Raw genomic sequence first — 22,773 nt, forward strand, 5'->3', positions numbered from 1 at the left:
AATAAATAAATAAAAAAGAAAGATTTAAATGTCAAAGAGACTGGTAAAGAATTTACAACTATCTGTTTTCTATTAACAAAGCAAATGCTCTATATAATGAAAGTCAAGGGCTTGGAATCAGAAAGGAACTTAACGTAAAGATCAGTCAAGCTGAGGAGAGTATTAAACCCATTTTGGTCACTGGTTTAAAGAAAAATAGAAACTCACTACATTGGTGTTGTTCACTGTATGAGCTGCTAGTAGTATATTATACTAGACCTATATTCAATATATGAATTTTACAGGCAATATTGATCTGCCTCTTCTTTTACCACATGCTTCTTCTTCTGAGCAAAGACAGACCAAAAAAAAAACGCTATTAAAATTACATTTAAATGTCAGCACTCTGGGAGCCAGAGATAGGAGGGTCACTTGAGACCAGTACTCTGAGACCAGCATGGGCAACATAGTAAGACCCTGTGTGATGGTTAATACTGGGTGTCAACTTGGTTGGATTGTAGGATGCAAAGTATTGATGCTAGGTGTGTCTGTGAGGGTGTTGCCAAAGGAAATTCATATTTGAATCAATGATCTGGGAAAGGCAGACCCATCTTTAATCTGGGTGGGCACCATCTAATCAGTTTCCAGTGTGGCAAGAATATAAAACAGGCAGAAAACATGAATAAACTAGAGTGGCCTAGCCTCCCAGCCTACATCTTTCTCTCATGCTGGATCCTTCCTGCCCTTGAACATTTGACTCCAAGTTCTTCAGTTTTGGGACTTGGACTGGCTTTCCTTGCTCCTCAGCTTGCAGGCAGCGTATTGTGGGACTGTTGTGATCATGTGAGTTAATACTTAATAACATCGTATATATATGTATGTGTGTCTGTGTGTGTATATATATATATCTCCTACTAGTTTTGTCCCTCTAGAGACCCTTGACTAATACACCCTGCATCTGCAAAAAAAATTTTTAAAAAAATTAGCCAGGCATTGTTGTGCATGCCTATAGTCCTAGCTACTTAGAAGGCTGAAGTAGGAGAATCCCAGGAGGTCAAGGCTGCAGTGAGCTATGCTTGCACCACTCCATTCCAGCCTGGGTGTAGAAGAGACCCTGTCTCTACAAAAACTAAAAATAAAATAAAATAATACATTTGAAAGACTTCCAATTTCCATTCCAACATGTAAAGATTGTGTAAGTCATCACTTCCAACCTCATGACATAAAAAAGCTGAAAAAACTGAAAATCAACAACATTAATGAGATCAGTGAGAGAATTGAGGTCACACTGTAAGTCACCACCCCAAAATACAGAGAATACAAAGCAGTTCATCTGAAGCAGAAGCTGCTGGACCACGTAGGCAACAATAGAACACTCAAAAGAGTAACTTCAAAAAACAGTTGGAAGTTGAATACTAATTAGACTGACAGTTAAAAACTCCCAGGTACCCAGTCTAAATCCCTCCCCACATCAGCCCTTTTTGTTGGTTTTCCTTTCACTTGCCCTGATATGTTCTCATGATGAAGATCAGAGTAGAATTTCCTTGCGCTTCACCAGGAGGCAGATACAATAATCATTTTGACATACACCCAGAGAAAAAGTAATCATTTTGAAAAAAGCCCCCAGAGATCTCCACAACAAATACCTACCCAGTGTTGGGGTTCCGAATATGATTCCCCAAAGTATGGCACCTTGGCATGCTGAGTATTTTGAACAAGGACATTGGAAGTGCCTTGGAAACAAGCACTCTGAACTTCTCCTGCCCTCCTGTATCCTGCCCCTCTTTCTCACCTGCATTGAGTCATAGGCATTAGCATTGCTCTTCCTCAAGGTGGGTCATAGAAACAAAAACTCTATAACTCCTCTTTCCCAAAGCAAACCATTAAACAGGTCACTGTATTAGTCTGTTCTCACACTGTTATAAAAATATACCTGAGAATGGGTAATTTCTAAAGGAAAGAGGTTTAATTGATTCACATTTCCACAGGTCTGGGGAGGCCTCAGGAAACTTACAATCATGGTGGAGGGGAGGCAAACATATCCGTCTTCCCATGGCAGCAGGAAGGAGAAGTGCCAAGCAAAGTGGGGAAAAGGCCTTTATGATACCATCAGATCTCATGAGAACTTACTACCATGAGAACAGCATGGGGGGAACCACCTCCCTAATCTAATCACCTCCCACTGATATGGACAGGAGGCAGGAAAAAACTGGGTAGAAGAGAGTGGTCCCCAGCAAGGGCCACACCCATAAGCCTGGACCTACTGCCCAAAGTGAAAACACACATTCCTGTTTTCCTGCCCAATTGTTGCCTTTTCCAAAACCACCCTGGCTCGCTCTGCCCCGATCCTATACCATAAAAACCCCAGGCTCCACCAGCAGTGTGGTAGAGAAGGAGAGAAGAGAAGAAACATCCGGGACATCAGAGAGAAGCAGTGTGACTTTAAAGAAAGAGTGTGACTTCAGAAGGGCAAGATCTCAGTGAAGAATTCAGCCAGGGATGAGGCCAAACTCCAGGTAAGACTTTATCCCCTTTCCAGCTTCACATCCTGTTGAGAGCCACTTCCACCACTCAATAAAATCTTCTACATTTACCACCCTTCAATTCGTTCATGTGACCTGATTCTTCCTGGACGCCAAACAAGGACCTGAGTGAAGGTGCAAGAGGCAGTCACACTGACCTTCCACTAAGCTGTTTAACACTTAAGCCATCCACAGATGACAAAGCTAAAGGAACATACTGTCACACATGCCCTCTAGGGCTCTGAGGTCACGGGAAACCCTTAGATGCTGCCGTGGGCCTGCACAGAGTTCTGTTCCTGCTAGTTGCCCAGAAGTGCTCATCCTGTCCTCTGAACTCACTCATCTGTGTGCTCCCCCTCCTGCAAGGGGTTGAGAGCTGTGACCTGAGTAAACGAACCAACCTCTTTGCAAGTCCCACGAAAGGGTCAAGAGAAGTATCCTGTTTCACCACAATGTCCCTTCCCCAATACATGGGGATTAAAATTCTGGTTACAATTCAAGATGAAATTTGGGTAGAGACACAGTGCCAGACTATCAGTCTCTCTCTTCTCCCTTCTGCCTTAAAGATGTTCGTTCCAGAAGGGTCTTCCCCCATATCTGGGGAGGAAACAATGATACAAAGAGAGGACAAGGAGGACCTAAACAGAGGCCTTGCTGGATTCTCCCTCAGTTTATTACCATTAGATTATAGTCTGTTGTCCAATCATATTTCTACGCAGCTGACCATTTATTGTGGAACCTAAGAATTTAAATAGGAAGTTTTTCCTAAGTCTTTGAGTCTTCATTTATGAAGTCTCCTATGTCACATAAAACTTTGATTAAATAAAGTTGTTATGCTTTTCTCTTAACCTCTCTTTTGTTATAGGAGTGCTGGCCATGACCCTTATAAATAAGGAAAGGCATCATATTTTCCTTATATGGAAAAGCGTCATATCTTCCTTATAAGGAAAGGCATCATGCTCCTACATGAGCTCATGAAAAGATTTCACCAAAGCTTTGTCTTACTTAGAGGAAGGGAAGTTTCCCCGTTCCAGCCCCTTTTAGCCTTTCTCTTTCACCTAAGGGGAAAAATGCTGAGAAGCACTCTTAAAGATTACAGCCCAGTCCACAAGAACACTGTAAGACTGAGACTTAAATATAGGAGTATAGAACACTGCCCCACCCCCAACACAAGCAACTTTCACCATTGCATTAACAAAGCTCCTATGGTATTTGCTCAATGATGTAAAAATGATGTCTGTGCAATAACCTGGACATAGGAATGCTTATAGTAGCCTTACACAAAATTACCCCATACTAGTGTATAATAAATATACTACTATATTTATTAACAAAGATGTCTTTTAATTAACAAATGGATATACTCTGGTATATCCACAATGGAATATTATTCAGAATAAAAAGGAATGAGCTGTTAAGCCTTTAAAAGACATGAACGAATGGTAAATACATACTGCTAAGTGAAAGAAACCATACTGAAAAAGCAATATAATGCATAAATCCAACTATATGACATCAAGAAAAAGCTAAAACTATAAAGACTGTAAAAACATTAGTGGTTGCCAGGCATTCTCTAGGAGGGAAGAAAGGGATGAACAGGTAGAACACAGGGAATTTTTAGGGTGGGGAAACTATTCTGTATGAAACTGTAATGGTGAATACATGGCAATATACATGTCGTAACACAAGGAACTATAGAACGCAATGAGCCCTAAAGTAAATGATGTACAATAATTAATAATAATTATCCATATCAGCTTGTTAGTTGTAACAAGTATACTACATTAATGCAATATAAAAATAGAATAATTTCTGTGGGGATGGGTTGTATATAGAATACCATGTACTATCTGCTCGATTATTATGTAATTCAAGCACTGTACTGAAATATAAAGTCTGTTAATGATCAATCCACACACATTTGAATGTAACCATTTGTCTTAAGAGTGTTATAATTTATCTTGAGTATGCATAACATTGGTTTTGAAAATATCTTGATAATTGGTTTTGACTATAAAATCTAAGGTCTTGTAAGGCTTGGCTTTCAAAGCAGCAGTGAAACAAAGAGGCGGCTAAAATGTTCTATATGTACTGTGAATAGAATATGGAATTTAACAGAAAAAAACATAGGTTGGTTGAGGGATAAAGATAAAAATGTATGTGAATCTGCAAAATGGCCAAAAAGAATGAGGAGGTCCTGTAGAGAAACTGTAGAGTGAGAGATTTGTAAGGGTACTAATTGATGAAAGAATCATAAAAACAGAGATGGTTAAATTATTTGCTATGGTGCTGTAAAAGAACCTCCTTCCATTCTCTCAAATGTTCAGCAAAATCTAAACACAAACATACAGCCAATATCTGAGCTATACTTGGAAGTCATTTATCTATATTAGGCTATAGTTTATCTTATCCTGTTATAACAAATCAATTCCAATCCATTTAATGTACCAGCACTAGATACAAACTATTTTGCTTTATAATGGGTATATGGATATTGAAATATCTAATGTGACAATTAATGTTTGTAGATATTATAAGTTTAACATTTTGTAAGTAATAGCTTTTTTTCACATAAGGTGGTTTGCATTTGCAGACACTACAACAACTAACATTTTTTACAATGTGTGTTATTCTATCCAACTTACTAATAATATTTCTTTATTAAGGAGGACAGTCTTTCATAAAATGACAAAGGCAAATATCTTCCAGAATTAATGGCATATTATTCCAGAGGTAACTGATTTAGAAATAAACAAAGATAGGTTTTTCATTTTCTATTGAAGTAAACCGGAACATTGTATTTCACTTTCTAGCTTCAAGAGTTGCACATGGTTACATGAAAATAGTGAGTGCCACGTGGGAAAGTGGCATTATGGACATTGTTTATTCACTCAAATTTTCAGAATCATTTTTTTCCCAAAAGGATTTAATTTTGTTTTCTATTCTCATCTGTTGCTTACACCATATTTTTCTTATTTCAGACCCTGCTATATATGAAACCAAGTTAAAAAAAAATACAAGTTTGAAGATTTAAAAAAATAATGGCAATTGCATTTACTATGTGGAAGTTTCAATTCAGAATAAAACCTTCTAAAATATTTTTAGGTTCTGTAATTACGTGACAGCTGGCTTGTGAAGTATTAAATGACAATTAGTAGATAAAACTTTCATAAGAGAACAATTGTAACAAATCCTATAGTTTCCAAGAAGATATACTATACTTATTTATAAAAAGTGGAAAACACTGTTCATTTGATTACAAGCTGATATTTTTAGGGTACAGAGAGAACACATGTGTGTATGTGTTATAATCTCCTTTAAATTCATAAATATATACTGTAGGACTAAGTTTTATTAACACAAAACAGTTTTATTAACTATATGGTATTTATCCCATAGATATTAGGGAGGGACTTTATATTTTCCTTCTTAGGTTCCTTGGCTGGGGCCCCTGTAACAAATGACAGATTAACAAGAGAAAACCATACACATTTATTTAATGTAAGTTTTCCACGTCACTCAGCCTTCATTAGGGAATGAAGACTTGAAGTAACAGTTAAACTGGAATTTTTTTTTTATACTTTAAGTTCTAGGGTACATGTGCACAATCTACAGGTTTGTTACATATGCATACATGTGCCATGTTGGTGTGCTGCACCCATTAACTCGTCATTTACATTAGACATTTCTCCTAATGCTATCCCTCCCCACTCTCCGCCACCCCACAACAGGCCCAGGTGTGTGATGTTCCCCACCCTGTGTCCAAGTGTTCTCATTGTTCAATTCCCACCCTATGAGTGAGAACATGAGGTGTTTAGTTTTCTGTCTTTGCCATAGTTTGCTCAGAATGATGGTTTCCAGCTTCATCCATGTCCCTACAAAGGACATGAACTCATCCTTTTTTATGGCTGCATAGTATTCCATAGTGTATATGTGCCACATTTTCTTAATCCAGTCTATCATCGATAGACATTTGGGTTGGTTTCAGGTCTTTGCCATTGTGAATAGTGCCACAATAAACATACGTGTGCATGTGTGCTTATAGTAGCATGATTTATAATCCTTTGGGTATATACCCAGTAGTGGGATTGTTGGGTCAAATGGTATTTCTAGTTCCAGATCCTTGAGGAATAGCCACACTGTCTTCCACAATGGTTGAACTAGTTTACAGTCCCACCAACAGTGTAAAAGTGTTCCTGTTTCTCCACATCCTCTCCAGCACCTGTTGTTTCCTGACTTTTTAATGATAGTCATTCTAATTGGTGTGAGATGGTATCTCATTGTGGTTTTGATTTGCATTTCTCTGATGGCCAGTGATGATGAGCATTTTTTCATGTGTTTTTTGGCTGCATAAATGTCTTCTTTTGAGAAGTGTCTGTTCATATCCTTTGCCCACTTTTTGATGGGGTTGTTTGATTTTTTCTTGTAAATTTGTTTGTTTTTAATAGTAGGTTTGATGAAGAATGGAGGGTGGTGGAGAATGTGGATACAAGAAATATACAAGGATAAAAAGTTTCCTTTATCCTAAGACAAAGGGTGTAAGTACTTATACTGCAGAAAACTTGGCATTGCCTGTTTGTACAGACAGCCTCTGTATACTTCTGTCTCAGGAGATTAAGGATACTCCTTTACTCAGGGGATAGTAGGGGCACTTCTCACATGAGGGGCTTATATGACCTGCTTCATGGGAGGATCAGAAAATCTTTCCTAGGATTTTCAATCTGCTTCAGGGGAAGGTCAGAAAGACCTTTCTGCACTTATCATATCTCAAATTCCTTCAGCTTAAAATATCCAATATGCCAAGATGCCATATTTCTGGATAATGTATCCTAAACCCTATAAATATGTAAAGTATAAATTATTTGCTTACTCTTTCTCAAAATACAATGTATTTTTCTATTTCAGACCCTGCCATATAAGAAACCAAGAAATGAAAACTGCAAGCTTTAGGATGTAATAAAATAATGACAATTGTATTTATTTTCTGTGGAATTTTCAATTCAGAATAAAACCTTCTAAAAATGTTCAGGTTCTGTAATTTTCTGTGTGAATTTACCTAAGTGACAGTGGAAAACAGAAGTGAAGATCAGTGTGTCTGTACCAAAGAAAGGAATAGAGAGATGGTGTAAAATGTGACTAGAGAGATAGTGAGAATCTTCTAGATTGTGTATTGGCTAGAGGTTTTTACTTTCTAAATATAATTTTAAAACCCACCAAAGGATTCTGCAATGTCTGACACCGAGACTTTGAAGAATTTTCTATGCAATGATAATTGATAGGACAATGAATAAAAAGGCATAGTCCTCATAAGGGATGACTTGGCCAGAGAGTATTATGTACCTGAGGATAATTGATGATGCCAAGAAGTAGTACAAGAAGAAATGGTAAACCTGTCAACCAAATTAGGTTTAGGTTTTAATTTTTAATTTAGTAGTGGAATTGCTATAGATATGTAGGAATCCTTTAATTTTTGAAATAATTGCTATATGGCTTACAGTTCTTGTTGCCACAGAGCAGCCTCTTGCATTCTCTCTCCTGGGTCTGTCTATATTTTGTATAATTTTCTCAGCTTTTTCCCAAAATAATTACAATTTACACTGAAGAGCTTTATATTCATGACAGAAAACCAAAGTTTATAACATGAAAGCAATCCAGACTCAGATGTCACAGAGTTCACAACGAGTTAAACAACTGCTTCAAACTTTGAAAGTTAGATAACTTGATTTAAGAGGAAAAAATAAGCAACTGCAGGCAGATTGACTGGTGTTAGTCTTAAAAATATACCCTCTACCATGCAAATTCTAAGAGATCAGGAATGTTCATGTCATATGCAGCTTGTATTTTTTCATTTTTTTAAAATTTGTTAAGATCAATAAAGTACATTTTTGTTTGTTTTGAATATTGAATTTAATTTTAAAAACAATGGGTTTAAAAATACAGATAGTAAATATGCTTGTATTGGTCTGTTCTCACATTGCTGTAGAGAACCACCTGAAACTAGGTAATTTAAAAACAAAAGAGGTTCATTCACTCACAGTTCTGTAGGTTACACAGGAAGCACGGCTGGGGAGGCCTCAGGAATCTTACAATTACGGCAAAAGCTGGAGAGGAAGGAGACATGTCTTACACGGCTGGAGCAGGAGGAAGAGAGCTAAGGGGGCGGTGCTACACACTTTTAAACACTCAGATCTCCTGAGAACTCACTCATCCTCTCACCCTCAGGAGAACAGCAAGAGGGAAGTCCAACCCCATGATCCAAGCACCTCCCTCCAGGCCCCTCCCCCAACACTGAGGATTACAATTCAACATGAGATTTGGGCGGAGACACAGAGCCAAACTACATCAGTGTTTTATGACACTTGCTTAAAAACCAATTAAGCACCAGTGGGCCAGAGAAATAGGTCAGAGAATAGGAATGGATCTAAGCACTGTGTAGTCGTAAGCAGCCCTTGAAATAACTCCCGGTATAACTGAGTACCTGATTTTTAAGATTTTTTTTTTTTTTACTTCCTTCAGACTTTTGTATTAACATTTCAGTAATGAAATAATAACCTTTAGTCTCCTTCCCACCAGGCACACCCCTGCATTGTTAGCTTCTAATTATGTTTACTTAGAAGTCCCAGAGACTGAACCTTGAGACAACCCAGGTGCTTATGAAATTCTCCCCCACCAGAAAATTATTCAAAGCTGTGGCTAATTTACAACCCCGTTGAGCCCAAGATGGCACCATTTTATGTATCAGATGGGGTAATAACTCAAGTCATCAGAACAAGCCACGTAGACCTGCACTGCTGCACCCCTGCTGCATTCCCTCTGTACCAAACCTTCTTAAATCCTAGCATTTTGCCTGAGAATGTTGAAGCCGTTTTATTAAGGAAGTAGTCTGAATCATTTCCCCACTGCCAGCATTGGAAAATAAGGTTGCTTTTCTCCTACCACACCTTTTCCTTGTTACTCAAATTTGCAAGCGGCAATCAGTAGAACCTGAGTTTGGTTACACCAATAATTTTCACCTGTTGCTATTTCCCCATCATGTAATTCCCTCTTCTTGAGTGTAGACTAAACTTAGTGATTCAATTATAACAAATACAACACAGTAAAAGTCATAAGCTGTCACTTCTGAGAGTAGGTTATAAAGTCTGTGACTTTTTTCTTACTGTCTCTCACTGTCTTTTATGGTAGCCCTAAAGAGAAGCCAATTGTCAAGTTTTGAGTTGTCCTGAATAGAGGCAAAGAACCGATGACTCTTTCCAACAGTTAGCAAGGACCTGAGGCCTGCAAACAACCACGTAAGTGATTTCAGGTCTTCCTTCATCAAGTCTTGAGACAACCTCAGCCCTTGATTGCAGCCCAGAGACAGAGGATCCAGCTAAGCCACTCCTAGATTCCTGGCCCACAGACAATGTGAGATAATATATTTCTATTGCTATAAACAGCTAAGGTTTGGAGAATTTGTTATGCAGCAATATATGACAGAAAAAAACCCAGTTGATTACAAAAACATATTTTAAATGCTTACTCAAAACTAAGTGTAGTTAAAAATGATTTTACATGCTATATATAATTTAAGTGTAGCTATAACTACGCTGAGAAATATGGCTGTTTTCTCGACTTGTCTTTATATTATTCAGGACAGTTTAGGTACAGAGGTTGAGAAAGAGATAAAGAAATATAGAGACACAGGTATAGATATAAATATTTTCCCTCCATATAATGCTACACACCACTGCAGGCTTACGAGGACTGGAAATTGGGTCTCTATTCATCAAAGGTAGTAAAGAACCAAGTTTATTAATCAAGTAGCTACCACCTCAAATGTTGCTGGTCAATATGCTAGAGAGAAAAAACAGCTCTGGAGGGTTTTACACCAGAAAACAAATATTTTGGCACAGCAGTGGCACATATTTAGAAGTAGCAGTAGTAACTGTACTCAATCAAAAAGCGAACAGAATTTATAACTTACCTTAAACCAGAAATTGATTAGAATTGGAAGTATTTAACAGCAGTGTTATTAGCAACCACACTGTAGAAAGTTGCCTAATACCTTCCCATTGTAAGTTTGATTTATTTTTCTTTTAAAGATATATTAAGAGAAATCTGCCTGGACCATCTTGGAATATTATAAACATTCATTAAAATTAATTGAAAAGCTATGCCACATAGAGTTGAACTATTCTTTATAGAATCTCCAACAGTATGTGATACATACATGAGTGATTAAGGCCTATCATACTTTTCCAGCAACACCAGTTTTGTTTTGTTATGTTTTGTTCTGTTTTAGTTCCCTCCCAAGATAAAAGGGATGGGAATTTATCTGCAAGCTAGTCCTTACTTTTTAGTCTGTATTCCACTTTGTGCAGGTCTAGCTGGTACTTATCATTATGCTTTTGTTTTGTTTTGTTTATTGGTTATTCTTTGAACATATATTATTCCATCTGGATACTTAAGACATCTGTGTATTTGTGCTTAATTAATGAATTCAACAAATATGTATTGAGCCTTTCCTTTTTGGCAGCATTTTTCTAAGGACAGAAAATGTAACAATGAAAATCTTTTAATATTTCATGTCCTCACAGCACACATATTTTTGGAGACAGATAGTAAACGAATGGGAAGTAAAACATGCATTATGTTAAATAGTGATGGATCTTGTAAAGAAAAATAAGAAAGAGAATAGATTTTGCCAAAGTTATTATTTTAAATATGTGTTCAGGAAGGCTTCTCTAACATGCTGTCATTTAAGCAGAAGCCTGAAAAACATGACGCAATAGGACATGGGTATAAGAAGAAAGAACATTTAAGGCTGAGGGAACAGAAAGCGCAAAGACTCTGCCACAGGAACATCCTCACTGTATTATCAGTATTGTAAGGAAGTTTGGTTACAAGAGTGAGCCAGGGAGAGAATCGTCGTAGTTAATGTCCATCAGATAGCCAGTTTCTTATTTATATAGGACATTGTATCTAATTGAATTTACCTTTACATTGCCATTATGTAAAAACTCTTTGGAGAATATTAAACGTTTTTTTATGATTGCGCTTGCATTTCAAGAATACCAATATGATTGTAGAATTTAGAAGTTAGTAGGGAGGTGATGGTAGCTTAAAACACACAAGTGGAAGTGATGGAGGTAATGTGAAGTTGTTATAAAACAGACTTACTTCAAAAGCAGACTTATTTTTAAAGATTAGTTGCAGAGTGTGAGAGATAGGAAGAGATAAGAGAGACTTGAATATTTTTTTGCTTAACTTAGTGCAAAAACCAAAATTCACTGAAAAGGAGACTAGAAGAGTAGGTCTGGATATAAAGAGAAGGAGAGTGGGATATAAAGAGTATAAAGGAGTATTTGGTCCAAATAAAATAATTGAAGTGGGAAAAATTACCCATATGTATTGTAGATTCACTGGACAGTTTCTTCAGTAAGTTAAAAAGGATGGTCTGTGTTGCAAATGTGAAAAAACTTTATGGAGAAATAACAGGACAGAAGGAGGAAAATATCTGCATAGATGCAATGGGATAGCATAGCATGCCAAGGTCAACAGCTGAAAGTCAAGAGATATTTGAATATACATGAAAAGGTATAAAACATTCATGTGAATTAGTTGACTGGGAAAATACAGAATTGTTGCTTAAAAATTCTCAGTAGGCTTCATCTCATTGTGGAAAAATCTTTTCTTTCAGAATGTCTCCTATATGAACTGAACTCATTCAGAGAAATCGTAATGATATTAAAATAATAACTTTGTTGAGAGCTTCAAAATTGCTAAATTTTAAATATCATTTAAATGATATTTCAAATATCATTGCTAAACAATGATTACCCTTTTCTTTTTTTTTTGAAAAGGAGTCTCACTCTGTCGCCCAGGCTAGAGTGCAGTGGCGCGATCTCAGCTCACTGCAGGCTCCGCCACCCAGGGTTCACGCCATTCTCCCGCCTCAGCCTCCCGCGTAGCTGGGACTACAGGTGCCCGCCACCTCGCCCGGCTAATTTTTTGTATTTTTAGTAGAGACGAGGTTTCACCGTGTTAGCCAGGATGGTCTCGATCTCCTGACCTCGTGATCTGCCTGCCTTGGCCTCCCAAAGTGCTGGGATTACAGGCGTGAGCCACTGCGCCCGGCCATGATTACCCTTTTCACTTCTCAGCCTCACCATCTGAGTTAAGTATTATTTTAACCCAATGTCTTTTTTTTTTTTTTAATTTGTTTTTTAGAGACAAGGTCTCACTATGTGAGGGAGGGATCCTCCCACCTAAGCCTCCCAAATAGGGAGCACTTAAGAAGGATTAATTAAAGATATAATCTTCAACTTTTTTTGCCACTGTTAACTTTGATCACATCTTCCCTGCAGAAGCTCAAACCTGCTTCATTCCCACCCTCATTTTGCTATGAAGATTAAAGTTGAAGATTATATTGAAGGAAGTGAGGAAGTGATTTAACAATAAATTGTGGGATTTCAACTTGGAAGGGAAGTGGTGATATAAACTGCATACTGAAAAGCAATGATGAAAATTTGGTATAATATGTGTATTTTTAGTACCAGGAAGTCAAATAACTTTTGGAGACAGGATAATAATAGGAGCGAAATGTAGAGATAGAAATTGCCAGTTGGAGAATGGAGTGCTTGCAATGAAGATAGTGGAGTTGCACTTTGGGAGGCTGAGGTGGGCGGATCATGAGGTTAGGAGATCGAGATCATCCTGGCTAACACGGTGAAACCCTGTCTCTACTAAAATACAAAAAATTAGCCTGGCATTGTGGTGGGTGCCTGTAGTCCCAGCTACTTGGGAGGCTGAGGCGGGAGAATGGCGTAAACCCGGGATGTGGAGCTTGCAGTGAGCTGAGATCGCACCACTGCACTCCAGCCTGGGCAACAGAGTGAGACTCTGTCTCAAAAAAAAAAAAAAAAAAAAAAGATAGTGGAGTTATGAGTTAAAACACATTGAGTGTGTCTAGTAAGTGGTTGAGGCAGAGTAGAGATGAGAGCCATGGAGCAAGAGAAGTCAAGGGTACTGAGATGACATTTCTAAATCTGATAATCAAGATAATGAGGACAGCCTGACATATAATTTCTATCTTTAATTGTTAGGTTTTTTTTTAAAGTATCATAATGGCATTGTGGCCATTTGGACAGACTCCAAAATCTGTGGTATGGGCCTGAGTGATATTGTACATCTGCTTAATCTTTCTTTAACTAACTTTTCCATCTTTAAAGTTGGATTACAAGCCAGGCATGGTGGTATGTTTGTGTAGTCCCACCTACTTGGGAGGCCTAGGTGGGAGGATCCCTTGAGCTCAGGAGTTTAAGACCAGCCTGGGCAACATAGTGAAACCTTGTCTCTAAAAAACAAATTTAAAAAACTTGTGTTAAAGTAATATTTAACTGAGATAGTGAGGCTGAGAAGTGAAAAAGGTAATATCATTGTTTAGCAATTTTGAAGCTCTCAATAAATAGTTATTTTAATGTCATTATGATTTCTCTGAATGAGTTCAGTTCACATAGGAGACATACTGAAGAAAAGATTTTTCCACAATGAGATGAAGCCTATTGATAATGCTTAAGTTTGCAAATTCAAAATTATTCTAATGAACTTCAGTTTAAACAAGTAGAGATATCTTAACTTTAGAAACATTTCAATATCCTTTTCACTTAAGAACGTTGAACAAATTAATACTCTAGGTTTATAACTTTCTTGCATATTCTATAGGCAATTCTGGAGAAAACTCAATAGCAAAAATGGGAAAAGTTGGGTTTAAGAGTAAAAAATGTTTGTAGCCTGGGCAACATAAGGACACCCCATCTCTACGAAAAAAAAAAAAATTTAAAATTAGCTGAATGTGGCTGCACACAGGCTTGTGGTCCCAGTTACTCAGGAGGCATAAGGTGGGAGAAGCTCTCGAGCCCAGGAGGTTGAGGTTGCAGTGAGCCATGATCACGCCACTGTAGTCTCACCTGGGTAATAGGGTGAGACCCTGTCTTAAAAAAAGAGGAAAAAAAATGTTTGCTATAAGAGAAAGAGAAAAAAAAAACAACAAAAAAGTGTTTTCAATGGGAAGGGCTAGAAGACAAACTCAGGCAGCCAATTTATAAGGGCTTCTCTGATATTTTGGCGATAAGGAATGACTAACTGGAGTCACACAGAGTGCATTTCTGCGTGGTTTTCTATATTATCTTTTATAATCATATATAAAAATCCCGTAGTTAGTAAATATATTATGTATTCCCTAGCATAGGCTTAATTTTTCAAAAATAAATATTCTGTTTTCTTCATAGAGGTCAAAGTTTTTTCAGTTACACTGAAGGATTAGAACTAGACTTAAGATGTTTTAGTATCCTAAATCTCATATTATCAAATGAGGGCTTTTAGCTCCAAAAATCTCTTGGAGCAGTCAAATTTGGCTAAGCAAGTATTTACATTTTTATATGTTCAATACATATTACTTTGATAGATAAATTTTCAGCATGCAAGAAATTTTCTTCCAGGATATTTGCCTAGGGGGTCCCGGAATTTAAGGCCGTGATTGGCATCAAAACCATCTAGAGTTTACTGTTGCCCTTTCTGTTAATTGAAAACTTTGAGTTGTCCCTAAAACTATATTTTATGTTCCCAAAGGGAAAGAATTGCAATAATGAGTTTCCCTCGTAGAGAATCCCAAGCCTCCAGCATATTTTATATGAAATCTCAAGACCATAGAAAGTGAGGACATGATTTATTTTAATTAATGTGAGCAGAAAAATGATGCAGGTGATTCCTAAGGCAAATGGTGTTCTAATCAAACTAGAATCATCATATTAAATCTAATACCTAGGAAACTGGAGATAATTCAACACTGTATGAAGAGCGCTAACATAACTTTTGACAGTGTTTCCAGGTATCATCGAATAAAAGAGACAAATCAAGTTCTAGAATCCTTTGATTGAAAAAACACAACCTGAGCTAAGATATTCAAGATATTTAAGCTTATTGACAAAGGTAAATATCACAAAATTGGATTCATTTAAACACTTAAGGAAAAAATATTGCACTTATTATCCAAGGTAGTTGTTGTGTTTAATATATAAATATATATACCTCAATATATGGATTGGTAATTCAAAAACTTTTCATTCCTATTAACAAATAGATCAGGTGACACTATTGTTCTCATTCCTTAGAGACTAAAACATATCTCTTTGCCTATGTAGTATTTTTGTTATGAAGATAAAATTCAAAGTTTAACTCAATACAGCCTTGGCTTCAATGAAGAGATAAATGTAATTTTCATAATAATAATGTTATTTATATCATTACCATTATTAATAAGTAATCAGATAATCAAGCCTCCTCTTTATCCCATATGATAATCATTATATTTCACTGAGACCAATTTATAACTATTTCATAGTTTTAAATTCTTTTTTATATTACTTTGTTTTATTTTTAAATATTTTAATCAAGGTAATTATTACATATATTTAAAAGTTAAACATAGTACTAAAAGGCATACAATATAAAGGAAAGATTCTTTGAAACTCCCAGCCTCACCAATAATTCTGTTCTCAGAAACAATAGCTGTCAACTACTCTAGATTTTTCTTCCAGTATTCAGCATGTGTTTCTAAACAATTTACTTATACATCTAACCCATCATCACCATTTGGGATCATATACTGGATCCTATTAATATTATGATGGATCATGTGTTATCTCAACCACATTTCTAGTATCATTTATCCTCCCTCATCCATTAGTAGATTTATATCATAATATTTGGATAAGTCAGTGGTGTCTACATTTTATAATTAAAACATAGTTTTTCATTTCTGAACCAATTGTTGTACTATGAGTTAACAGTTCCCTCTTTTCTATGTACTTAAAATTATTAGTACCTATTTCCATAAACTCCAAATCAATTTTCTCTGAGAATAATTGCCTTCTGTTCTTTTCCATTTTATATTCCAAATTGAAATAATTTATCATAAAGCTTGTTGCATAGGTTTTGTCCAATAACTTTCTGAGTTAGATTTGTGAAAATAGATGAAAAAGAAAAACTAAACCTATTCTAAATTTCTGTTTTGGTCCAAGAATGTGTGTATGTGCAAAGGCCACTATGGTAGCAAGGAATAAGTGTTGTGACCTCCCATAAATAGACATATTTTAGCTGTAATCCTAGGGTCTTTAAAACTGACTCTTGCCTATGTAACTGAAGTCTGACAGGCACAGGTTGTAACTTGTTTATCAGATATAGAACAAAACAGGGAAAATCAATTATTCTTCCATCAGATCCTAAGATACCTTACAGAATTATTAACTTTTTTCTCCTCCCCACTCAACCACATATTTGTTTTACCTTCTTATATAACATTACTAAACACCAATCAAAATCACAAGAATGTGGCTGTTGCTTTACTGCCTCTCTTCTGTGCTGCACATAACCCTCTGTTTGGAAAAAAAAAAGCACACAAACTGTGCTTCATGTACTTGACTTTGGACATCAGGTTACAGGCTAATGTAATTCTTGCTTTTTAGGTGCATATCCTCAAACTCCAATTTAATAAGCCTCAATGGATTAAGATTCCTGTCTCAGTATTTCATTTGAGTTGACAGATTAACTTTGTAAAATCATGAGCTTTGGCCCTCATTTTGCCGAAGCTTATTTCTCAATTGTTTTCTTAAAAGGATTTTTGAAGTAGATATATTTTGAGACTTTTCATTCTTAAGATAAATTTATTTTACTCTCATCCTCAATTGACAATTTGTCTGAGTATTGTATACTTGCTCTTAGCACACAAATTAATGGAGAGAAATCTGACACCAAAAGGAACTCTGAACTTTTGGAAGATTTCTTCTTCAAAATTTTAGACTTCTTTAAAATTATGTTTTGTAATTTAGAATTTCATGATGATGTGCTCCAGTATGTTTTTATTTAGTGTGCAGAACTATTTTTAGAATTTTTTAGTCATTTAGGTTTCCTGTTTTTAGAAGTTATTTGTTGGATGTTGGACCTTCTGAATGGATCCACTCTATTATGCAACTATACCTTTTTCTTCTTTTTTATTGTAAATCATTAATTTGTTTTTCAGTAGCAAAACTGAATGCACAGATATCTGCAAAAAAAACTAAGTGACAAAAGTAGAACATGAACTGAGAAACAGGGCATCTGGTAGACCCGAGAATAAGAGATTCCTAAATATCCAGTAGGACTTCATCAGGAAATACAATGGGCCAATTTGAAAACTGCAGTGGAAACTAGGGTATGTTTTTGCAGAACATAATGCACTCATGAGTGCAACAGATCTGCCATAATGTCTCAGGGAGCTGAATCTGATCATGCCCTGTGAACTGTCAAAGCTAACAAATCAAAATATCTCTCTGATACAAGACATTCTAAACATCTAGAAGCCCACACTGAGTGGGACAAGGGCAATAGGAGCAAAGGAAAAGAAAGATCTAGATAGAAGTAGAGGAAGGGCAGGAGCAAATGCTACCTCAGAAAGTATAATTTTATATTATTTTTGCCACTTTGCCAGGATACTAGAAAAAAGTACCTTTAGACTAAGAACCTCGAAAAAAAATCAATATTTTTACCCTTACCATTAAAGCTTTAAATTCATGGAAAATCTTAAAAGTTATATATATACATTTCAACCATATATATTTATAATACAATCATATGTATACTGCAACCATGTGTATATATATATATATATACACACACACCACATGTATATACAAACACATTTATATATTATATATAATATTTTTATGTATATTTAATAATATATAATATTATATATATGAATATATAAGGTCCCTGAGATCTTATGGCAGACCTGTTGTATTCATTATATATATATAATATTTTATTATATATTTTACTATATATATAATGAAATATTGTTTTAATTTTACAAAGAAGGAAAGGTGGACATGGTACCTGTAATCCCAGCACTTTAGGAAGCTGAGGTAGGAGGATTTCTTGGAGCTGTGAGTTCATGACCAGCCTGGGAAACATAGGAAGACACTGCAGTCTCAAAAAAAAAAAACCCACAAAAAAAAAAGGAAGAAAGAAGAAGGGAAAGGATGAGAAGGAAGGAGGAAAGGGGAGGAAGGAAGGAGAGGAAGGAAGGAAAAAACGAAAGCAAAGGAAAGGAAAGGAAGAAAATCTTGTAATATGTGACAACATGGATGAATCTTGATGACATTATGCTAAGTAAAATAAGCCAGTCTCAAACTCATAGAAGTGGAATGCAAAGCTACAGTGGGAGGAGGCAGGGGGATGGAAAAATAAGTTACTAATGAACAAGTATGACGTTTCAGTAATGCAACCTGAGTAAATTCTAGAAATCTGCTGTACAACATTGTGCCTATAGTTAGCAGTATTGTATTAGGCACTTGAACATTTTTAAAAATGGTGGATCTCATGTTGAGTTCATACCAAAGTACAAAAAAGTAAAGTTAAAATGTAAAAAGTTTGATGATATTTACTACTTAAATATTTTAAATAATTTATGATATATTTTTATGATAAAGTTTTTATCTACATTTAATTTTTTAAGTAAGTATAAGATGACTCACAGTTTTTATTCCTTTATTGCATTTGTCAGTTATATTTTTTTGAGAAGTTTGTCCATTCATACAAATTTTTGAATTTATTTTTTAGGGTTGAACATGATATTTTTGTTACTGTAAATATTCCTAGGCTCTGTAGGGATAATCTCCTTTTTCATTCCAGTATTGGCAATATGTATTTTCCCTTTTATTCTTGATAAGACTTCCTAGAGGTCTAATAATTTTACTCAAATTTTGAAAGAACTTAAATTTTCATTTGCTAATCTTCAGACACTTCTTATTGATTACTTGTTTTCTCTTAATTAGTTCTTTTCTTCTTGCATTTGTGCTTAATTTATGACTTTTTCTAGAGTATTAAAAAGGACACTTTAATTTTTGGTTTTGCCTTTCTTCTTTTTTATAGTTTTCTGTAAATTGTCCTCCATGCATGGTTCTAGCTCCTTCACAATTCTTATTTGTCATATTTTTATTTTTTAATTAGAAACACTTTCAAATATCCAGCGTTATTTCTTCTTCAACCCATGGGTTATTCAGAAGTTGCTTGCTTGCTTTTTAATGGATTTTTTGTTTAACTATTATTTAATTCTAGCTTAATTCTATCTTTAAAGAACATATTTCTATAGTTTTAGTCTATCTTTTCATATCTGTTAAAAATGTGCCTATGTAAAATATTCTTTGTACAGTCTCTACTTGGGAAGTGTAGAGTTTCTTGATCTGTGACTTGATGTCATTGTTTTAAAAAATTTTCCAGCAGTACTTTTTCAAAATTTGCTTTCCTGCCATTTTTTGTCTTCTTTATTTTGAGACTCCAATTTCATGTATGTTTGAACACTTGAGAGTATTGCACGTCTCTTTATGTTCTATTCTTGCTTCATTTTATCAGTCATTTGAGTTTTTTATATTGTCTTCAAATACATTAGTTAGATCTTTGTCTTATCTTTAAGGTATCAGTTGAAATCTTAACTTGGGTTATTGTATTATCTATTTAGAGCTGTTCTCTTTGACTCTTAAAAATAGATTCCAGTTGTATAGTGATTTTTTCTCTATTTTCTGGAATATGTTAATCACAGTATGGTTAATATCATTCTTACAATTTTAATATCTGGATTATTATTCTGTTCTCTGTTTTTCCTATTCTTTTTCAGTCATTTGCTATTTTTTCTTCAAATAACATTATTTTTAACTGAATGTAGGATATTGTATATGTCAATTTGGGAAGACTGAATGATGTTATCTTCCCCTGAAGATGTTTAAGTTTTAGTATTGTTGGTGTTTGTGTATTTCGTTTCTCTGGCCAGCTGATATAGTACTGGCAGATAAGGCCAATTAATAGTGGAAGATGGCTTTTAGGTTTGGGAGTCCTTTTCTCTATCTGATGGTCCATATTCCCAGTGTATAGTTTTCCTCCTAGTGTATACATATTTTGGGGTCTTATCAGAACATTGTGGGTATTTGTCATCACGCTCTTAACCCTCTTAACTTGCTAGTCCCTGAAATGAAAAGTCTTTCCTTCTTTGCATTGAAAAACTGCTGAAATCTTAACTTTTTAGTCTCTGTTATCGACTGAATTTGGTTCCCCCAAAATCATATGTTGAATCCCTAGCCCTTAATACTTCAGAATGTGAATAAGGAGATGGGGTTTTTTAAGAAGTAATTAAGGTTAGATGAGCGCATAAGTCTGGGACCACAATTTACTATGACTGGTGTCCTTACAAGTAGAAGAGGCACCAAGAGGAAAGGTCCCGTAAGGACGCAGTGAGAAAGCAGCCCTCTGCAACCCAAGGAAAGAGGCCTCAGTAGAAACCAAGCTTGAGGACACCTTAATCTTGGACTTCAAACCTCCAAAATGGTGAGAAAATAAATTTCTGTTGTTTAAGCCATCTAATCTGTGGTATTTTCTTATGGAAGCTTTAGAAAATGAATATAGCCTCTAATTTCCTTGTATTTCATTAATTTTTAGAAGTTTCACTTTTCTCATGCTTAGCTTTCAATTAGTAAATTGCTCATGGTGGGGGTAGGGGGAAATTATATGCAAAATTTTGATGTAATTGGCTTTGTATCTTGGTCCAATATTTGGCAAATTATTGGTCAGATATTGGCAAATTATCTGAGAAAAAAAAGATGTATGTGAGTGTAGTGCTCACCCACGGTCATCTTTTTTATCTTCAGAGATTTTTCTCCTCAAATTATATTGTGAGTTTGCAGCTCTGCTATGTCTGCAAGCAGTTGTCTTATATATATATATGAAAACCATAAAATTTTATGGAGATAATTTTAAGTCAAATATACAAATGTAAGAACAGCTAGCATTTTTTTCCACTTTGTCTTCACTTAAACCTGTGATTGCCCTTCGCCTGCTTTTGGCACTTAAGCAAGGCTCTAGATTTGATAGATCTCCCCCTTGACATAAGGATCATCTCTTCATTTACCTCCAGTTTTTGCCTGAGACACTTGCTGAATATCAGCTTCCAGCCAGGACCTTGACTCTTGGGTGCCCCCTCATCTCTCTCCTGACCAGGCACTTTCAGTCAGTGGCTCCTCCTTTTGAGGCTGTTCATCAATGGGCTGCTGGACAACCACAGGCCCAACTGGCTCAGAAGTTTCTTGTACATTTTGTCTTCCTCTAGCCTAAATGTTAATCTTCTTCCCCCACTCATATTTCACACAGCTGTTTCAGCGATAAAGAATGAAGATGGAAGGGACACAGGAGCCTGTAGCACTTGCTTTATATTTTTTATGACTTTTGCTTTTCTTGGGAAGGCTTCTGTGATACCAATTTTTGACTAGAAATGGAAATCTTTAGCTATTCTTGTAAAAGTATTGATTATTGAAATGTCAATAACTTTTACTTCCCTTTCAAAATTTATCTCACAAAGATCAGTGCTAGTGATGTTGATTCCTTTCTGCATTGCACAGCTTCTTTACTCACCTGCCCCCTTCAATCCACTGTTTTTAGATCCATGTAAATAGCGTCTCAAAAAATCCAATCCGATAGTTGAAAAATATTATTTAATTTCTCAAATTAATAACAGCTCATACATCAATTAATAATAACAGCTCACATGTCCTCCATGTTTCCACATTTTTGTTGTACTTTATTATTATCATTATTGAGACAGAGTCTCGCTCTGTCACCCAGGCTGAAGTGTGCAGTGGTGTGATCTCAGCTCACTGCCACCTCTGCCTCCCAGGTTCAAGCAATTCTCCTGCCTTAGCCTCCAGAGTAGCTGGGATTACAGGCAGACACCACCACGCATGCCTGATTTTTGTATTTTTAGTAGAGACTGGGTTTCACCATCTTGGGCAGGCTGGTGTTGCACTTTAAACAATTCTGGAGGTTGTGTTCTTCGGTTTCAGTGACTTGAGCTCTCTCCAGGATGACTGACGTTGTCTGCTGTGACAACTTTCAAAGCAGGTCTGTAGAAAATCACTAATGACACTATCAGCAACCTTAAGCAGCTGACAGTAGCCCAAACTGGGACACATTAACAAGATTGTTCTGAAGTAATGGTACATGATTTTTATGGATGATGTGTCTCTCAGGATGACTACTAAATCCACGATGGGATGAACCTGGGCCTTTATTATTAATTAAACAGAATTCCTTCCTCATGTCTTGTCCTCCCATCCTCTCTTCACCTTCCCATACTGGTATCAATGCTTGTCTTTTAAAACTTTAAATTTTAGTTTTAAAACATTATTTTAAAAGTAATACAAACTTCAGT

The 22,773-nt window shown here is 35.8% G+C and overlaps 1 long non-coding RNA gene across 1 annotated transcript in view; it reads left to right on the top strand.

Annotated features, from left to right (window-relative positions):
- The window catches only part of LOC131380980 (uncharacterized), an 18,632-nt gene extending 11,105 nt beyond the window's left edge, over window positions 1-7,527 (top strand). The window contains exon 2 of the long non-coding RNA XR_009209343.1: window positions 7,407-7,527. This is a non-coding gene — a long non-coding RNA (uncharacterized LOC131380980). The remainder of the gene's footprint in view (window positions 1-7,406) is intronic.
- The last annotated feature ends 15,246 nt before the right edge of the window (window positions 7,528-22,773 follow it).

This window comes from Hylobates moloch, unplaced genomic scaffold (genome assembly GCF_009828535.3).
Source record: "Hylobates moloch isolate HMO894 unplaced genomic scaffold, HMol_V3 SCAFFOLD_13, whole genome shotgun sequence".
Taxonomy (NCBI): domain Eukaryota; kingdom Metazoa; phylum Chordata; class Mammalia; order Primates; family Hylobatidae; genus Hylobates; species Hylobates moloch.